The sequence below is a fragment of the Phacochoerus africanus genome, chromosome 2 (assembly GCF_016906955.1).
Source record: "Phacochoerus africanus isolate WHEZ1 chromosome 2, ROS_Pafr_v1, whole genome shotgun sequence".
Taxonomy (NCBI): Eukaryota; Metazoa; Chordata; class Mammalia; order Artiodactyla; family Suidae; genus Phacochoerus; species Phacochoerus africanus.
Window position 1 is genome coordinate 63,715,568 of NC_062545.1, and position 20,530 is coordinate 63,736,097.

The following is a 20,530-nucleotide window of genomic DNA, read 5'->3' on the forward strand; positions in this document are numbered from 1 at the left end:
TTTTAAAAATAATTTTAAGAAAAAAATAGAACCCAGGACAGACTTCTTCCAAACCCTCTCAGCAAGAAATCTTGACTTTTGGGCCTTCAGAAACAGTGTTACTTCCATTTACATCATAGAGAAAAGGAAGGAACAACTACTTAAATTTTTTTAAGTTCCCAGTGTTGTGTTTAATCTGTTTTTCCAGGCTTGCCTCTATTTGCACCTCTGTTCCTCTTCAATGATTAGTAGTAAGACTTAACCTGGATCTGTGCTTGAAGAGCAAGAAGGAAGGGATTATTATGGGGTGTGATGGAAGAAAGGGAAGGCATGGTGTAGGCCCACAGCGGCAGCTCAAATTGGACCCCTAGCCTTGGAACCTCTCCAAGCCACGGGTGTGGCCATAAAAAGAAAACAAAAAACAAAAAAAATAGTGCTCTCTGGGGTGCTAATTAAGATCTTTTGTGAGCTTAATGAAGCTTTGGTGGAGGAGTTTGAGGAGGGAGCAGGAAGCTAGAGGTTGGATCATTCAGTGTAGATAACCCTCTCAGGAAGCACAGGAGTAATAAAGAGGGTGGTAGCTCCATAGCTAGAAGGGGACATAGGCAGCCTTCTATCTCCTAGACTCTAGGAGAAAGGAGAAGATTAATGCCTATCTCTGGTGTCACGAGGATTAAAACCTATCACTAATTGAATGTACTTGTGTCCTTTCACTGAATCAATTTGTTGCTGCTAATCACCCATGTTTCATTTTCATAGTATCTTCATCATCAAAGTCAGGTGAATAACAAAGTATAGAATTGATTGGCTTTTTATTTCCCTAGCTTAATTTTTTGGTTGTACATAACTGAGTGTGGCCTCAGAAAATATTAACACATCATTACTCTGGCACTTAGATCAAGGACAGTTCAAGTTTGGTCTGGGGATAAATGAAGTTAAGGCAGAACATTTCCTTCCTCACCCATCTTTGCAAACTGAAGAAACAGCCTCAAATAGTTTTGGATCAAATGCCACTTGCTTTATAAATCAGTTTGACCCACAAAGAATTCCTGTTGTGGAATAGTTCATTAAAGTTTTCTTTTGATCCAACTCTTGAAATATCTAGCCACTTTGCAAGTTTTGACTTAAGATTTCAAAAAACTAAGTTTGTGCTTAAATGAAGTCATATAGCTTGGCATGACATAACAATTGCTGCCAGCTCATAGGGAAATAGGCAGCAGCAGGCAATGTCAAGTCCACAGGGCAGGTGCAGGAAGCAGGTAACTACTTTGAGTTAGTCAAATCCAGACTCAAAGTTTGAAAATTTCCCAGGAAGGCAGTGATAGAGGCCACAACCCACTGCTCATCTCTCAAACTACCAAAAGCTCTGCAGGTAAGAACATTGGGCCTCATCTCTTTCCAGATACTAGCAGAAAAGTTCTGTAGTTTGGTCATTTCTAACCTATAAGAAGGATTCTGATAGTCACTGAATAACAAAACAAAAACCAGATTAATGAAGCAAACAGAAAATACATCACTCTTTATATAATTTTTAAAATTTAAATATGCACTTCATTTAGCCTAGGCAGTGGAAATTTTTTGAGTGTATGTGAAAGTCTGGATGTGCACTTTTATTTTAAACTTTTTGGAGATTATCCAGACATTTCAAGCACTAATTCTGGCAAGATTTCCCTTTAAGGATGTCCTGCAGAGAATTCCTTACTCATAATTTTAAGTAAGAATTGACAAGAAGTGCTTGGAATCAGCTATGTGCACGTCATAAGACTTGGAGGAAACCCACACACCCTCCTATTTTCTTCCTCTATGTTAAAGAAAAGCTGAAGGGAGGGACCCTCAGATAGTTTTGGTGGCCCATTCTGTTCACTTGGAGTTGACATGCGGATGTGTTGGAAGGGAAAATAAATCATCATATATTCCCCTTTCATACTGTTTAAATAACTGGAAGAAGGAGCTTTAAGAAAAAGTAAGTTTTGTTTTTTTTTTCCTTAATGTATGTGTGTATGTTTAATGTGGTTTTGAGGCTTCTTTTAAGTATGAGGTGTTCTTATAAACTTTCTAGTGACTGCTTAAAAGAAACTTTCTAGTTACTTGCTTTTACTTTTGAAGTTTCTTAGAAATTCAGTTATCAAAATTATATGCTGTCTTTCAGATTTCTCATTTCAATACCATGTGTGAAGGCAACACAGTTGCCAGATAACTCTTAGGAGTTGCCCATGAGTTATGAAAATTGTCTTTATAATTGGAGGCATAGCTTCATTGTATTCATAAAAAAATCTCAATTCTGGGATTTTATTTGGCTTAATTTATTTGAATGACTAATTTTATCACTAAGGATATTTTATGGATGGATTTATATATCCAGAGAATAGTTAAAAGTTATTTACAGATTTTAAGTGACTTTGTGAGATTCCTGCTATTAAGAAACAAAAAACAAAAAACCCAATCTGCCTACTTTCCATAAACCAGCATAAAGACAATTCCTAATCTCAGGCTTTCTAAGATTGATTTAAAATGTCTTTGTATCTGGCCCACACAGGAATATAATATACTACATGAATCTAGAGCATTACTTCCTAAAACTGTGATAGCCTTACATAGACAAGAGTATCTTTCCTGTATGTTTTTATGCTTTTTCCCTCACTATTTTAATCAGACCCTCTTAGGTGTCTGTCATCCATTTGAAAACCAAATGTAACTCCTCAGCTTGTCAATTTGGGTTTTGGAAATGTGAGAAATAAAAAAGTCATTAGTAAAATGTGTAATTCTTATAAATAAAATATAAGAAATTCTTCAATTCATTTAAGCCATCATTTCACCTTCACAGTACTATTGTGTATAAATTCCAGGAATTTCATTAATAACATATACGGATTAAGCTTTAACACAAATGTTGCAAACACATTTATCACACAAGATATTTCTTAACATGTTGTTATGGTATATGCCTAAAGCCATAATCCAAATTGCTTAGTGGGGAAGGTAAACTCAGATGTTTTTTTTCTGCACTTGTTTTATTTATTCCCATGTGTTATCATTAGTTTCCAATTCTGGGACTGTTCTACCTAAACAAGAGCAGCAGAATTGTGTTTTAATGTAACATCACTTAGCTACAAGTGTACCTCTAATTTTTATTATACTTATCAACAACATTCTCAGTGAAGGTGAATTAATTTGGGTTCCTTTGGCAAGCCTAGCAACTTTCTACTATAATGTTGAAAATAAAATGTTTATCTAGAACACACTGGAGAAGCTTTGATTTGTCTGTTTATATTTTCAGTCTAAGAAATATGATCTCTTTAGAATTGAAAACCAAATACTTGGGTTCACATGGGAAGTTCTGAGCCAGATGTCAGCTAAACAACAGTGCATTTCTATGTTCTTGTAATTCTCTCTTTCCTGATTATTATCATTCTTCGTGGTTACCTTTTAGTAACCTGTAGCTTCCTGGAGGGAGCTATGAAAAGAAGGAGGAGGAGGAAGAGGGCTCCTTTCTGCCAAAATGATCAGATTGTTTATTTCTCTCCACATTATACCACTTTGGGATCCCAGATTCCCTAAAGAATCAGACAAAAATCAGTGGGTCTTTTTTTTTTTTTTTTTAGGGGAAAAAAAAAAAGCCCATTGCAAGTAGATTTTTCAATGACTTTTCAGGTTGAAAGACTTTTTTAATATATAATGCTTTTTACTTTTTCCTCTATTGCTGGTTTACAGTGCTAGACTTTTGAAGCCTGTCTTTGCATATTCTTGGGGGGTTCTGATGCCATAAACCTCAGCATCAGACATACCTTGGGGTTGTCAGTGTCCCCAAATCTCTAAAAGGCCTAAGGCGCAAGTATGCCTACACCGTCTCTTTCAACTGTCCTAACCTGAGGATAAGTAAGGTCAAGGCAAGGCTTTTAACTGAAGGTGAACTTTAAGAGTTCATTTACAAAGCAGTTACATAGTTAATTCATGGCCATCCTTGCTCTGGGCAGTGTGTCCAAGGAAATAAAAGTGGAAGATTCAAGTAGCAGAACAGTTGCTTTTGTGGAGAGTAAGGCTTAGAAGAGAAAGGTGATAGGATTAAGCCTCTAGAGGCCCCAGAATGTGAAACAGGCAAACTTGGTTGGATCTTTGCATTTCTCTGTCCATTCTCCTGAATCCCCAAAGTAACCTACTGGTAGCTTCCCAACATAAAAGGGAAGAATCTAAACTAGTGCCTATTATCTCATATCCTCTGCTTCAGGGATCATGGCCTTTAATCTTTCCTTCTTTATTTGACTCTATTTCAAATAAACTATATTTGAAAAAAAATTTAAAGATAATGACCTTTAAAATTTTTGTTTCTAGAGAAGGCATTTGTTTTATATCAGTTAAAATGAATGTTTTTATTCTTTGAATGAATTCTGTATTCTCTCTTAGGAAATGAAGTTTCTTCTCGTTAATTCATATGCATGTTATTACAAATATCTGAGAGGTTTAAATTCAAGTGCTCGCCACAATACAGATTCCAGTACTATATTCCATCAGCATTTAAATATGCTCAAATTTCCCATCTGGAAAAGCTTCTCCTTCATTACTGAGATCCACAAGTTACCCTCATATCTCAGCATTGTAGGTTCATCTCATGAAGGTACTATCTACACTCTGGTAAGAATCTCCTCTTTCTTAGCCCCCACATCTCAGTCTATACCTGTCTGGCTTTGGTCCTCATCAGTTTCCTCAGCTCTCCCTGAAGTGATCAATCACTAGCGCATTGCTAAATCCAGCAGACCTTCCTCATTCTATCTTCTTAGTGTCTCAGAAGCATTTGATTCTCCAGTTTCCCATCTTGAAACACACTGTACCCAAGGTTTCCATGATATCAAGCTCCTGGTTTTCCTCTCACCTCTAAGACCTCTATTCTCAGTTTCATAGATTTCTCTTCTTCTCTCCTATATCCTAGATGCTTTTCTCTTTCTGAGCAATTTCATTGCTTCTCTTACCACCTACTCTGTATGCTTATGAATCCAAAATCTTGATCTCTAACAAGGGTATCTTTTCTGAGCTACAAACCTCTATATCCAACTGGCTGCTGAGTACAGGGCAGCCCAGAATAGGCTCAGGCCACAGGCAATACAACTGCGGAAGAGTGGGGCATCATGTGCAAGCCGGGTAAACATTCTGACACAGAATCTTCCCTAGGATTCCTTCACAAATGCCCAAGTAATTTTTATGATTTCTCTGCCATGTCTCTTTGGCCCTAGATGCATAGGTCTACTTGGCTTTCTTACAATCCTCTAAAGCCTCATTTTTTTTTTTTTTTGGTTAATCTATAGTGGCATTTTTCGTTTGTTTTATTAAAGTATAGTTGATTTACAATGTTGTGCCAATTTCTGCTGTACAGCAAAGTGAGCCAGTCATACATATATGTACATTCTTTTTCTCCTATTATACTCCGTCATGTCCTATCACAAGAGATTGGATATAGTTCTCAGTTTTGTACGTAGGAACTCATTGCTTATCCATTATAAATGTAATAGTTTGTATATAACAACCACAAACTCCCAGTCCATCCTACAACTCACCCACTTTGGTCAAACCTCTTGGTAATCTAAAAGTGAATTCATCATTTCTTTTTCCTACTTTCCATTCTACTTCCCCCAAGTATACTATTTTTTTCTTTTTTTTGTGGCTGTGCCCACGGCATACAGAAGTTCTCAGACCAGAAAGCAAACCCATGCCACAGCAATAACCAGAGGTACAGCAGTGACAACACCAGATCCTTAACCCACAGAGCCACCAGGGAACTACCCCCCAAATATACTCTTGTATAGAAAATGACACCATGATGCAACCAGTTGCTCAAGCCAGAAAGGGGATGAACTAACTCTACCTCTCCCTCAATTCATATACCCAAAGAATCTCCAAATTCTGTCAGTGCTTCTCTCCTTTGTCATTACCATCACTCTATTTCAGGCTACCATCTTCTTTTATTTGGTGAACAGTAGCCCTTTCATGGCTCTCCTTGCCCCCAGAGCTGCCCTCTTCTGCTGCGTTTTCCATCCTGAAGCCAGAGTGATTAACCTAAAACTACTGGCCTAAAACCAGACTTGATTTTGTCAGTCTCTTACTTTAAACCTTTTCCTGACTGTCCATTGGCCTTAAGGTAATGCTGAGGTTCCTTCTCAAGGTTATAGGGAAGCAGTAGAATTTAGTGAATTACAGAAGGTGTCCTCAAACTTTAAGGTACTCAAGAACCACATCTGAGTCTTTGTTAAAACATGGATTCTGGTTCTGTAGCTCTGGGTTTGTGCCTGCCTTTTCGGATTTCTAACAAGCTCCAGTACTGGTCCATGGGCTACATTTTTTATGCCAGTTGGCTGGAGCTCAGGTCTCAGTTTTATTACTCACTAGGTTTGGAAACTTAGAGGTGTCGCTTAGCCTCTGTGTGTGTCATTTTTCTTGTATATGAAATCGAGATCATGATAGTATAACTCTTTTTTAGTTTTGCAATGAGAAATACATGTGTTATATTAAAATTACTTGCAAGAGTACCTGGCACAGAATAGGTGTTAACTGCAAATAGTTGTTATTATTATTAATCAAGACCCCGAATGATTTAGCCTCTATATTCTTCTCCAAAACAATTTTTACTATGTCGTTTACATGCATGTGCGCACGTGTGTGCATGCGCGTGCACACACACACACACACATGCACAAACGTGCGTACACGCCACTGCTCCATCACAGCAAATGAGCTTCAGTGAATTAAGAGCTAAGCAAATGCCTCTTTTTAAAGTTCTGCATACACACCTAACTCACCCTAATTGCCCTCAGGTTCTTCCTTCTCTGGAAGGAACTTACAGACCCTCCATCCAAATCTATGTTTGGTGCCATTTCTGCATATTCTCATGCTATCAATGTACCCTCTTGGGCTCACATTATAATCTCATTTATTTATCTGTACCTCCATAAGACTATTTGCTCTATTAAAGCAGGGGACTGTGGCAATTACCCTTGAATTTCTAGCATCCCACACGTTTGCTTATTTCAGGTTATCGGTAAGAAAGAATTCATTTTATAGATACATTTCCAAAAACCTGTAAGGTGAGACATGGAGATAGGGAACAGAAAGCTTTAAGATCTGGTTTGAAAAAAAGGAAATACTGGATATAATAGAATGAGCTTCTTTCCAAATGCTGCCTCTGGGTTGGACTGTTAACCCACTGGAAAGGAAAAAAATGTTTTAAATTCATTAAATAAATATGCAAGACTAGAAAGTAAATGCAAGAGCAATAGTGTGATACAAAGAAGAGAGTCAAAACTTTGAAGTCTGGTCCAGTTGAGTTCTCTGTGAACTCACGCAAATTAGTTTGCCTCACTATCTGAAAGTTGGAATCAAAATACTCATCTTGCAGAGTTTTGTATTAGAGTAATGCCAACAGTATTCATTTTTATTTTTATCTCTTCTCAAGTTCTGCTCTTATAATTCTGTTGCCTCTGGGCCTTAAACCCATCTTACTTGTTTGTTGGCAAAGCTTTGAGATATTCCTTTGCTTATTCATTTTGCCAGAGTGGTATCATCAATGGATCCTTATATATCAATAAATTACTTTGATATATCAGATTCTCCCCTCATGTTATTTAAGAATACACTTTGGAGTTTTATTTTCAGTTTAATTGCAATTATGGCACGCATTGAAGATGGTAAGGAAATGGGCTTCCGAGGTTCTTGTTTTCCAGTTTGATTCTGTTCCCTTTAATGATCCTTTCTTTACATTTAATGATTCCTACTATTGATAAGACTATTTAAGTAACATGTCATAATCATGTAACTCCTAATATGTTCTAAAAGATGGTTCATAGTTGTTCTGCTCAAGGTATCAAACTATTTATCATTTTTTGAGAGAGCCAAAAAATACATACAGGTATTTCATTCACTCACATATTCAGTCATTCATTTATCAAGTAGATCAAGTCAGTAGAGTATCTACAGAAACATTCATTACAGTGTTCAACCGCTTATACCATGAGTCTCTGCACCATGAATGACCATTTCATGGGTCTCCTTTGAACAAGGAGTTGCCTATCACAAATTTTGACCAAAGAATTCTCAGTATAGAAATAAAAATGGTTTGACTTTGCACAGTATTTTTTCTTCATAAAATGTGGCACCTCTTTCGCAGATTCATGAGTATTATTTGCATCAGGAAAAAACAAAAAACAAAAAACAACCTGACACCAAGCTGTCATAACACCTAAATGAAGTAAGGTTTTTTTTTTTTGTCTGTTTTTTTTTTTTTTTTGGCACCCCTATGGGATATGAAATTCCTGGGCTGGGAATCAGATCGAAGCCACAGCTGCAGCAAGGCTAGATCCCTCATGCACTGTGTGGGGCTGGGGATAAAACTTGTGTCCCGGCACTCCCAAGACACCGCCAATTCCTGGGCACTATAGCAGGAACGCTAAGATTTTTAAATGATTTCTGGTCTTGTAATTACATTCATTCTATTAATTTGTTCTCTTGAAGATTTTTACAGTTTACTATCACAGAAGATTCTCGTTTCTGAGAATTTTTTGTTTTTGAAAAACTGAATGACTGTTCTCTAATTTTGTTGAATATTTTATTTTTCCTTATCAGAGTGATATATTATGCATTATTTAGAAAGTACTTTTAAAAATCTTTAAAAATCCATAATGGAGTCAACATTTGAGCATATTTTGTTCTAAACTAGTTTCTACTCTTTAAAAAAAAAGTATTTATGGGGTTGAGATCATTCAGATTATTTAATCCATACTATTTTTTTCATTTAATGGAATATCAGAAGATTTTTGGCATGTCATTGAGTAATTTTCCAAACAACATGTTAATGATTTCTAGTGTTATTTTAAAAGTCATTTAGTAGATAATTTATATTCTTTTAAGCATGGATAAACTGGAAGGGATTAACACAATCACACTACTATACATAACATAGATAACTAATAAGGACCTACTGTGCAGCACAGGGAGGTCTACTCAGTGTTCTGTAATAACTTATATGGGAAATAAAGGATGGCTGTATATATAACTGATTTGCTTTGCTGTAAACCTGAAAATAATACAACACTGCAACTCAACTATACCCCAATCAAAGTTTAAAAAACTACTCCACTCTGATGTAATAGTTCAAAAATAACCACAGACTGTATGTAAATGAAAGGGTAAGGCTATGTTCAATAAAATTTTATAGACACTGAAATTTGAATGCCATGTAATCTCACATACAAAAAAAAATTATCCTTTTTGGAATTTTTTTTGATCATTTAAAATATAAATTATTTTTAGGTCTCAAGCCACACCAACACAGGTTGTGGCTAGATTTTGGTTCTTGGGCTACAGCTGGCAACCTCCACACTACAGCCTGGTTCTAAGAACCCTGTCTTCATCAGATTTGAGAAAGTTCTGTGAACACAGGAATATGTATATATTCTTAAGAAGAGGTAAATAACTTTCACTAAGTGCTAAAAAAATTATCAAGATAAAAATGTTTAAGAATTATTGTTCTACTCCTAGACATCTACACTGTTCATTCATTCAGAAATATGTATTAGTGTCAGTGCCTGTCCTAGCCTCTGAAAATTCAGTAGTGAACAAAATAAAAGAATGTATATATATGTATATATATATATATGTATAACCAGGTCACTTTGTTGTACAGCAGAAAGTGACAGAATATTGTAAATCAACCATAATACAAAAAGTTTTTTTGAGGCTGTGTTAGTTCAGTTTCATTTTTATTAGGAAAGAAAATGATCAAAGAGAAAATTATTGCAATATGAAATAATTACTGTTCTAGATAACATACATGATAAACACTTTGTAAACCACAAATTAATATTAAAATACCTATTAGTACTTCCCTTTTGATACTTTTTGCTTAGAAACCAAATGATCTGAAAAAATTGATTATTAAAAATAAGTGTATGCCATTTTCAGAATTCCACCTGAGAAACTGAAACTCAAAATCCAAAATATAACTATCACCTAAAAAGAAAATAGATAACAATTAAATTACCAAAATAACAAATTACCAAACACATTTTAAAAAAGAACTGAGGGTTACTCTGATCAAAGAAATGAGAATATTGTTTTGGTTTTTTTTTTTTTTTTTACTGAGATAAGAGCTTAGAAATGACACTATTCATTCCCTCATTTTGTTACTGTTAACTTTTAAACTACAAAGCTAGCATAATCAGAGAATCCTAACTTACCATCCTGGTTAATAAAAACTAATGTATATATTATTCTTTTTTTTCTTCCCTCCTGCCACATACACATAAACACACAGTAAACACTTAGGAATAAAAACCCCTTTACTGTAATGTATGTGTGGATTTGCAAGTCCCAGTTAATCGTGTATCTCTCCTTTCAAGAGTTCCAAGACAAATGTGAAATAGACAATTGATTCATACATGAATCAATTTATTACTTTATTTATTTTTTATTTTTTTGCTTTATAGGTCCGCACCTGCAGCATATGGAGGTTCCCAGTCTTGGGGTCGAATCGGAGCTATAGTCACTGGCCTACACCACAGCCACAGCAACGTTAGATCCAAGCCACATCTGTGACCTACACCACAGCTCACGGCAACGCCAGATCCTTAACCCACTGAGTGAGGTCAGGGATTGAACCTGCATCCTCATGGATGCTAGTCAGATTGGTTAACTGCTGAGCCACGACAGGAACTCCCTGATTTTATTATTTTTAAAATTTGATTTTATTGAAGTGTAGTTAATTTACAGTGCTGTGTTCAGGTGTACAACAAAGTGAATCAGTCATGCATATAAATATGTCTATTCTTTTTTCCATATAGGTTATTACAAACTACTGAGTAGATTTTCCCTTGCTCTGCAATAGGTTCTCATTAATCATCTATTTTATACAGTGGTGTTATTTCCAGCCTCCCAATTCTTCCCTCCCCCTAATGGTTTTACCTGTGGTAACCATAATACTGATTTTGGAGTCTGTGAGTTTGTTTGTTAATTAGTTCCTTTGCATCATTTTTTATTAGATTCCACCTATAATTGACAGTCTATGACATTTGTCTTTGTCTGACTTACCTAATATGATAATCTCTGATGCAGCCACTATGAAGGACAGTATGGAAGTTCCTTAAAAAATCTTAAATGTGGAACTACCATATAATCCAGCAATCCCACTTCTGGGCTTAGAACTAGAGAAAAGTCAATTTTATTATTGTTAAAGCTAGGCTGGAAAACAAACCTTTGTCAGAGACTGCCCCTCCCAGCCTGAATGAGCTATTTGCAGTGGGGCAGACAAGTGGGACTCAGAGGGGGCTCCTTGGCAGGTCAGGATGGGGCTCAATGGGCTCAGGCCTGTGCACTGGCAAATCCTACCTGGTGAGGGGGAGGGAACTGGTGGACACTCGATGGGGTCCCTTTGCCCGGATACTTCTCAGTTCAATCACTCCCCAGGTAGGACAGAATCACTGAGCCCAGAAGGAACATTTTACCCCCAACACTTTCAACAGGGAAGAATTCCTTTCCACAACCAGTGTAGAAAATTGAGGGAAAAGAGAGGTTCTCGCCTATGTTTTTTTTTTTTTTTTTTTTTTTTGCTATTTCTTTGGGCCGCTTTACTGTTCACAGGATATTTATTTATTTTGTCTTTTTGCTATTTCTTTGGGCCGCTTCCGCGGCATATGGAGATTCCCAGGCTAGGGGTTGAATCGGAGCTGCAGCCACCGGCCTACGCCAGAGCCACAGCAACGCGGGATCTGAGCCGCGTCTGCAACCTACACCACAGCTCACGGCAACGCCGGATCGTTAACCCACTGAGCAAGGGCAGGGACCGAACCCGCAACCTCATGGTTCCTAGTCAGATTTGTTAATCACTGCGCCATGACGGGAACTCCGCCTATGTATTTTTAATTAAAAAAAACCAACTGCTTTTTTGTATAAGTTTAATTTAGTTCTATATAAATTTAAATCATCAGTGTGAATTGTCGAAATGCCAAGTAAGAGAAATTTCTAGTTGATGGCATATGTCCCAGGCCTGCTTTTAACTGCATGGTCTTCCGTTGGCCAAGAAGAGAACAGTGGACTAAATATATTCATAGAAATGTGTAGCTGAGTTTTTAAAGCTCTGACATGTAAAAATATTTCATTCCATAAGTCACCTTTCTACTATGTAAGTATGGACAAAATGCCCTCCTTCAGGTGTGAGCCCCAGGCAGCCCTAGGCAAGCCCTCAGGCCTAGTCCACACCCCCATGAGCTGCTTACCCACCTCCACCAACTGTGTCAAGTTGCTGCTGATCTTCATCACCTTTTCTTAGAGAGCAGCTTTTATTCCATTTTCAAGCTACATCTCTAGAAGAAGCATTACCTGACCTTTTCTAGAAATGCCCTAAAATTTCCAGGGCATCCTGTACCTACCATTTCCAGATGGCCTCTCTTCTTCTGTCCTCTCTCTCTCTCATCCACAGTATCTAGCAAGCACCTAGCACGCGCTGATGATACGTGAGACACCAGTTAGTTTGGTAGTGACATAGCATCTGGCCTGCCTGAAGCTTACTGCTGAGCAAGAAAGATGATTAACCAGGGCTATAGTGGAGAGTGTGTGCCAAAGAAAGAAGAGCCAGGAGGCCTCTGATCCAGGGCCCTAATCTGGTGGAAGAGGGATGGAGTAAAGAATTATTTGTGAGTCTCTCCCATGCCAGAATGGAAGCTTTTCTCAGGGAGAGGCCTGGTTTTCCCTTCACTGCCAAGCACCGTGTTTGGCCCTCAAGAGATCTTCGTGACACCCGCAGCTTTAAATTCACTATGTTCGGAGTGTCCTTTGATGTTGCTGGGTTTAAAACTGAAAGAACCAGGTCAAGGCGGATGTCAGATTTTGAAAGGTCTGAAATGTTGTGCTAAAGAGCCTGGGCTAGGAAGGTGACAGAAAATAGTCTGGTTCAAAGACAGTCATTTAAAGACTATGGATCTGCTTCTATTTATAAAACTAGAGAGAAGTGGCTGTTTGGCTCTAAACCTTTAAGATTCTATGGCCAAACAACTGACTTATCTTTGGTCATTCATTTGTGCCAGGCTCTACTTTAGGTGCCAGAGACGCAGCCCTAGCAAGGGAGGAAATGTCTCTGCTCCTGCTGTATGGCAGGTTGACATGCCTTAAAAACTCACGCACGGAGGGAGGCCTGGGGCGAAGATGAAAACAGCACTACACAGAACCAATACTTGTCAACTAATACTGAGAACATTTGGTTTCCAAAGGAATAACAGATTTTTTCCCCCTGTACTTTATACACAGAATTAGCATAAACAACCCGAGATCCACATGTTGTGTTTCTAAAGCTGTAAGCCCACAGCTGCTGAGAGAAGGCTGTGAATCCTTTGGCTCCGATCGTTTTCCTTTGACCTATGCGGAGAACCAACTTTGGTTAAATCTCTGAGACTGAGAACAGATAAAAAAATCAAAACAAGTTTTATATCTTGCCATACAACTGTTTCAGTGGCCACTCCTTCATCACCAAAAAGTTTTGAAACTGTCAGGATAGTAGCTTGTAATTATTGATTAGTGCTATCAATGAAGCACAGGATATAGCTCTGCTTCATATCTTTTTAAATCATATTCTGGCAGGAAGAAGATTATTTTTCTTCAGGCATAAATACTGGAAAAACTAGCTTATATCAACTTCCATCTCCTCTTCAATCCCGACCCATACACAGTCTTCACAATGAACATACACACATACCACACAGGCACACACACCGCTGCCTCATTTTTTAGGTGAGGATCCAGAAAATAAAGCCAAATGTGCTTTTGGCCCTTTCTTCCAACTCCACAGTAAACCAATAGTAACTATAATAAACATAAACCAATAGAAATTGAGTTGCCTTGAATGTTGGAGGGGATGAGTACTCACTTTTGAGGATAAGGGTTGGTTTTGTAGGGCTAGTGGCAGCTGGGCCTCAGGCTTGGAATGAACTTTCATCTTTTTGCCTGTGAGTCTGTTACCTGGTCAGCAATGGGAAGCTGGAGTGCCAGATACAAATATAAAAAGGGCTTTCATCTTTTCTCTTTTTAAAAACATCGCAGTGGGAGTTCTCATCACGGCTCAGTGGAAATGAACCTGACTAGCATCCATGAGGACACAGGTTTGATCCCTGTCCTTGCTCAGTGGGTTAAGGATCTGGTGTTGCTGTGAGCTGTGGTGTAGGTCTCAGACATGGCTTGGATACTGCATTGCTGTGGCTGGCAGCTACAACTATGATTCGACCCCTACCCTGGGAACCTCCATATACCACAGGTGTGCCCCTAAAAAGCCAAAAAGGACAAAAACAAAACAAAACAAAAAACAGTGGTAACTGAAACTGTCCTTCCATACAAAATTTTTGCCTATTTACATATGAACACAGACACAAAAAATGGCTTCTATTAGGAGCCTGGAAATCTGAATTCTGGCTGAGGCTTTTTTTTTACTAACCTCTTTATCAGCTTAACAATGTCTATCTGCCTTCCTGAACTTCAGTTGTTCTCACCTGAGAGATGAGAGGAACAAACTGGAGAATTTCAAAAACTCCCTCAGCTCCTAGATTTAGAGGTTCTGTGAGAATGGGCTTGGATCAGAAACATTTTTTTTTTTTTAAATCAAGAAGGAAAAACACCAAAATGACTGCAGCACTAAGAGGTTCTCTCTAAATATCTTCTTGTATCTATAGTCAATTCCTTTTGCTGAGATTCTCTATAATTCTCCTCTTCTGTGTTTCCCCATACTTCATCTTTCCTTTTAATCTCTCTTCCTCTTCCTTGTCCTAATGGTTAGGATTTAATTATTTTAGTAAACTGTTAGAGAAAAGACTGGTTGTACAACTAATGTAATGAGGAGTAGAAGTCAATTCTTTCTCCTTGAGAAAACGAGGTCTCACAGAGCAAAGCTGAGAAACAAATTGTGCAAAATTACCAAAATGGTAGTAAATGTAAGATTCTTTTAAATGGGTCACTGAACTAGCATCCAATTATGGCCAATCTTAAAGAAAATCTCATTTCTATTTAACAGTCTGGTTCTAAAGAGTTCAGTCATTACAAACAAGTAATCTAGTCCAAAAAGAATCTGGTTAAAATTCATTGTGATTAATAACGTGGGTATTTTAAGTATTTACAAAATTTTATTTGCAAGATATATTTCATTTTTTCCTAATTTTTCTGGAAAGAAATACTAGTGTATGAATATCCTCTTTGGATTTCAGTTTCTATCCCTGTAAATGAGGAGCTAATACTGATCTGTCTCTAATAGTTCTTATGTTCTATGGTCAAGAGCAAGTGATTCAAGGGAAATAAGTTTAGTCTTTTGACTCATGTTAAGATTTCATTTAATTTTTAAAATAGGCCATACATACATTTGGTACAAAATTCAAAAGATGTAAAATGATATATAGAAGTGGAAAGTAAATCTCACTACTGCCCCTATCTATTCATCATTGTTTTTATGATGAAGAATGCCTAGGTATTTTTAAGTTATATGTTTTTTTAAAATTATATGTTAAAGAGAAAGTAAGTTTGGTTTTAATAGGTACCAAATATTACAGTACTATTATAAATATTCTTAAAATTTTCTATCTACCATTACTTTAATTCCTGTATATCCTCAGCAAGATTTATTTTTGCATCACTCATAACTGTTTATAAGGAGTTTTGATATGTATTATTTCATTTGCTCTTTATAAAGCACCATCTATGGGTATAATTTACAATATTCTGCCTCATAAGGCAGAACATAAATGTCATGTTGCTTTGACATATATACATATTTAGATGCTGTCAAAATGCCAAATGGGATGCTGGTAATGGAGTAATTTTATTAAGTGTTACTGCAACCTGTCCCAAAGGAAATCATGAAAATGATCAACTGAGAGTTAAGAATTTGGAGAATGATTGGAAAGTGTATGCATATGACAAGAGGCACATATGCCTTAGGGCCAGTCCTCAGTGGCAGGCTGCTGAATTGTCCCCCACCCCAACACCAGTCTGTGAGGGGCCAAGGAGGGCTCCTGCTACAAGCTCAGTAGGAGTGTAAAGGCTGCAAGCACTACTGTTGTTGAAAACAGAATAAAAAATTCCAAAGAGATACCTACTCCACACCTGCATCCATCTACAAAACTGCTGGTAGATGTGCAAAGAGATAAGACCCCTGTTATCCTTAGACTCACCTACCAGTTCAGGTGAGAAGGAAGGGTATCAAGTATTCTCCCTAGAAATCGAGGGAAGAATGCTTGCCTAGCATGCTTCTAGTCACTGGTCAATCACAATGATGCCTTCCAACAGAAGATTCAAGACTGAGGATGTTTCAGATTATTTTCTTGGTTTGGGCCATCATCACTTTTGATCAAATAGAAATCCTCTAAAAATTACCATATACGTTTTATCTGAGACTAAATATTGGGCACTGCCAGGCTGGAGTACAGAAATGAGTAAGACACAGTGGTTGCTCTAGGTGAGCTTACATTATAATCATAAGGAATACAAGAATCTCCCCTCCAAAATTTATGATAAGAGGGAGAATATAAAAATTATCTAAGAGAAACACAAAGGGCATTCATTGAATATATCATAATACAACTTATAAATGTAACTCTTGTACCAGTATATGCCTTATAATATAAAATCATATACCTTAAAATTCAAAAATGTCTATTGCTTTAATCGAGGAGAAACAGTTTTTTGACAGACTCTCCTTCTTTTAGGGAGCCCAGAAATGAGCTCTTCTTTCATCATCGTGTTTCATGAATTTGAAGAAGGTCATAAAACAACAGAATCTGTAATTTACATTAATGCCAGGATACATGAAAGCCAATATATTACATGGTTAGATGGGTCTTATTCTCAGGAAGAGTTAATGGGATTGATTGTGAAATCTTATTTAGTTCTCGTAGTTGAATGACTCACAGTTCTTCCTAATTTAACTGGAGTTGTCATTTTAAGTCATTGATTTAGAAACTCTTTATAGGCTCTATTAGATAAAGAATACATCTATCGTTTTATATTGACCACCTTCCAAATATAGCACACTCTGTATTTCATCAGATGGTTTCTAATGCTATCTTTTGTCAAAATAGAAATGGGTTATTTCTCATACTTAAAAACACATTGATTGGAAAGAAAATCATAGAAAGGATTTTTTGCTTGATTCTTCTGTATTTTAAGGAGTGTGTACTTTTAGGTTTTCAAGATTACATGGGGTTAAGATGAATTAACTGAATGGTGATCATTGGAGAACTTGATTCAGCTCCTCTAAATTCCTCGGTCTGTGGTTATTAACCTAATCTGCTCTCCAGCCTTTGTGTAAATTGAATATGTTTGTCATCTTCTTAAGGTGAATTAATTAAGGATAATGTTTTCTCATCACTAATTATGGAAGGAAATTAGAGTTTATTTTAAAATACCCTGGAAAATAAAATAGCTTATCTTGGTTTTACAGTGATCAAGTCACAATATCTTTATAAACACATGCTACTGAACTCAAAAATTGAAGGAAAAAAGGTACAAAAGATACTGTATTTCCTCTCTGATGGAGTGTATTCTGCTGGGCAATAGCACATTTTTCATCTGATCTTTCGCAGTCGCATACCCGGCGACTGTGAGGGTTATTTAGCTGACTAGCATGTATTAGAGATGCAATTCTTCCACAGCAGACTTAGCTTCTCCAGTGGCAGATCACACTTCTTGCTAAATTACCTTGCATTTGTCATTTAACAGGTAGGAACCATGTTAAATCGATGAATCAATGGTGCTCTCTCCTCACTGCTGAGAAAATAGGTACTAGAGCTCAGACACTAATAGTAGTTAATGAGCATGATGAAGGAGATATTCAAAGAGAAAGGATGACCAACGAAACAAAGTAAAACCAAACAGACCATAAAAACTAACACAATTACTACTCTCAAGGAATTCCATTGAGTACATGTTGATGTTGACTTTTTCAAAAAGCATGGGGGGAGTGGAATTCTCTCTGATATGTATATTAGATCTGCAGTGTCCCTGTAGACTCCATTTCTAGGAAGTGAGATTGATTTGAGAGATTCATGCATAAGAAATACTTACCCTACCTCTGCCCTGTGCTGACCCTATAGTAAATACATTTAGATCAATTACCTCTTTTAGTTCAGCCCTTGTATATACCAAACCCAGGCACTAAATGAGAACTTCGACAAGACTTTGAGAAGATCCTCAGGCGACCTAGGGACTGTATTTACTCTTTCAGAACATCTTTTACAGAAATAATAGAAAGTTTACAGGGAGTAGAAGGGAAGACAGCTTATGCCTACTGAAATGACAGTGGTTCTTTTGGGATAAAAATTGAGGCAAGCCCAAAGATGGATTTAAAAGCAGGAAGTTGGTATCAGGATAGAGATCTGGATAACCTAGTTTCACTGTAAAAGGTGGTATTTTTGTGTGTTTAATTTTTTCCTATATCCCAGTGAGAGAAAAAAAAATCAAGGATGGTGTTAAACCTATGTATTAAGAGTCCTACTCTTTAAAAAATTTTGTAGCAAATACGATGTTTGATAAAATATGGCTATATATCACCATAAACTACATTTTACCCCTCTTTCAGTAATAGCCACCATAATTACATGGTTCTGAACATCATCCCTCCAAGAAAATCATACGAAGCAATTTTTTTTCTTTGTTGGTATCCACAGAACAAACTAACCAGATGGAAAGCTCTCGTCAGCTGTTTTGCTTCATGGGAGAGTAGCTCACCAGCTCTCAGGAGAATTCCTATCTGACCTCTCTACACAAGACATTCAGCTTCCAACAAACTGGGCTTGTGAATATGTCCCTCGAGACTAATATCAAACATTCCACCACAAGACTATGATGCTTGTTTTAGGTTATTTTTGATTGATGGCCTGAAGTTATGGCTTTAGTTATTTTTAAAATTGTTTGTTGAGTTTTAAAAAGTAGTGTTTGAGGGATCAAGAAAATAGCCTCCTTCTTCAAAATGGGAACTACAGTTATAATTTTACTTTTTCCATCAAGTCAAGTACACCTACAGTCCTGACTTTTCCACTCTAATCTCACTTGATCCTTGAGTGGGAGCTGATAATGTTCTCATTTCATAGTTAAGGAAAGTAAGTGCCGGAATGGTTAAATGATTTCTATAACAATGGGTAAGTTATATGCCAGTGCTAAACAAACCAGTGCAACAATCTATGGCCTCTGCTTTCTAACCCAATACTTTTCTCAATATGTCATGTCTTGGGCTATAAGCAGAAAACATATAAGGAAATATACACAGGTCTGCTCAACTCCATCCTCAGGACTAGGAAAAGAAACAAGGGAAAACCTAAAAGTAGAACTTTACTAGTTATTCTACTCCATGGTATTTTAAAATCTGTGGATTTAAATTTTCTGTTGTAGAACATATACTTATTTTGTCTGACCTAGTTTACACAGACGATGGAAGATATGTATTTTTCATTATCTCATTTACCACCACCCAAATTTCGTCAAATTTAGTCAGTGAAATAACATGTTAGTGAAAGAGTACTTCAGCTAACATCATAGATCTCAGAAGACAATGACCTTGCAATTTTGGTAAAGTCACGATTTGTCTCCAAAAATCATATTCACAGATGGAGAAAGGCTGGTGCATCTTCTAACAGAAAATTGAAGTAACTGATCAAATAGTTCAAAAACCGTTAATAGACGCTTACTGTGCCCAGAGTTTAGAATAAAATCCTCTAATAATGTCAACAGCTTAACTACCTTCTGCTATTTCGATATCTTCCTCAGCTGGTATTCAAGGGGCACTCCAGCTGCCTTCCTCAGGGAAACTGAAAGGACTCTCCTTGCCATGGACAGGCCCTTAGAGCTTCACCTTCTGTTCTCTAAACTTTATCACAGTCCTTGGACATATTTTCCACAGATATAATAGACATGAATTAATTCACTATTCAAGTAAACACATGCAAAGTCTTAAACTTTTAGAATCTTCCTTGAATATGTGTTTTCATTAGTCCTTGTCTTGGATTCCAAGCTCTTGGAGAACAGGAAGTTTTCTTTTTTACAAAAGTTTTATTGAAGTATAGTTTATTTACAACATTGTGATAGGCAACAGGAAGTTTCCCACTTATTTATTTCTTTAGCCATAAAGCATGTTCTGAGGTCCTGCTATGCTCTGACCTGAGATAAACAGAAGTAACATCTTTACCCTTGAGGAGCTAAGTGAGAGAGAAACACACAGCACAAAACAGTTGTTACTACATGTGACAAAAGGAAAACAGACTTATATGTGAACTACTGACAGAAACTTCTGTATCCTGAGAGATCTGAGAAAGATAGAGAGAGAAGAATTTTTTAACCGGTCCTTAATCTAGGAGGACAAAGTAGGTAGGTGACAAGGAGGAAGTCATTAGAGATAAAAGTTGTGTGAAGTTTCAAAGGCATAAAAAGGACATAGTATACTTGAAGAATAGGGAGTCACGGGAAGTGTTTTAAAGCATAGGTGTGGGGTGTATGTATGAGGGCAGGGCTGGGAAAGGGATGGAGAGAGAATGAGAAAAGTAGCAAAGTGTCT

The 20,530-nt window shown here is 37.0% G+C and overlaps 1 protein-coding gene across 1 annotated transcript in view; it reads left to right on the plus strand.

Annotated features, from left to right (window-relative positions):
• The first annotated feature begins 1,685 nt into the window (after window positions 1-1,685).
• The window catches only part of FHL5 (four and a half LIM domains 5), a 47,202-nt gene continuing 28,357 nt past the window's right edge, over window positions 1,686-20,530 (plus strand). The window contains exon 1 of the mRNA XM_047761318.1: window positions 1,686-1,942. The gene's annotated coding sequence lies outside the window, so the exon portion shown is untranslated. The remainder of the gene's footprint in view (window positions 1,943-20,530) is intronic.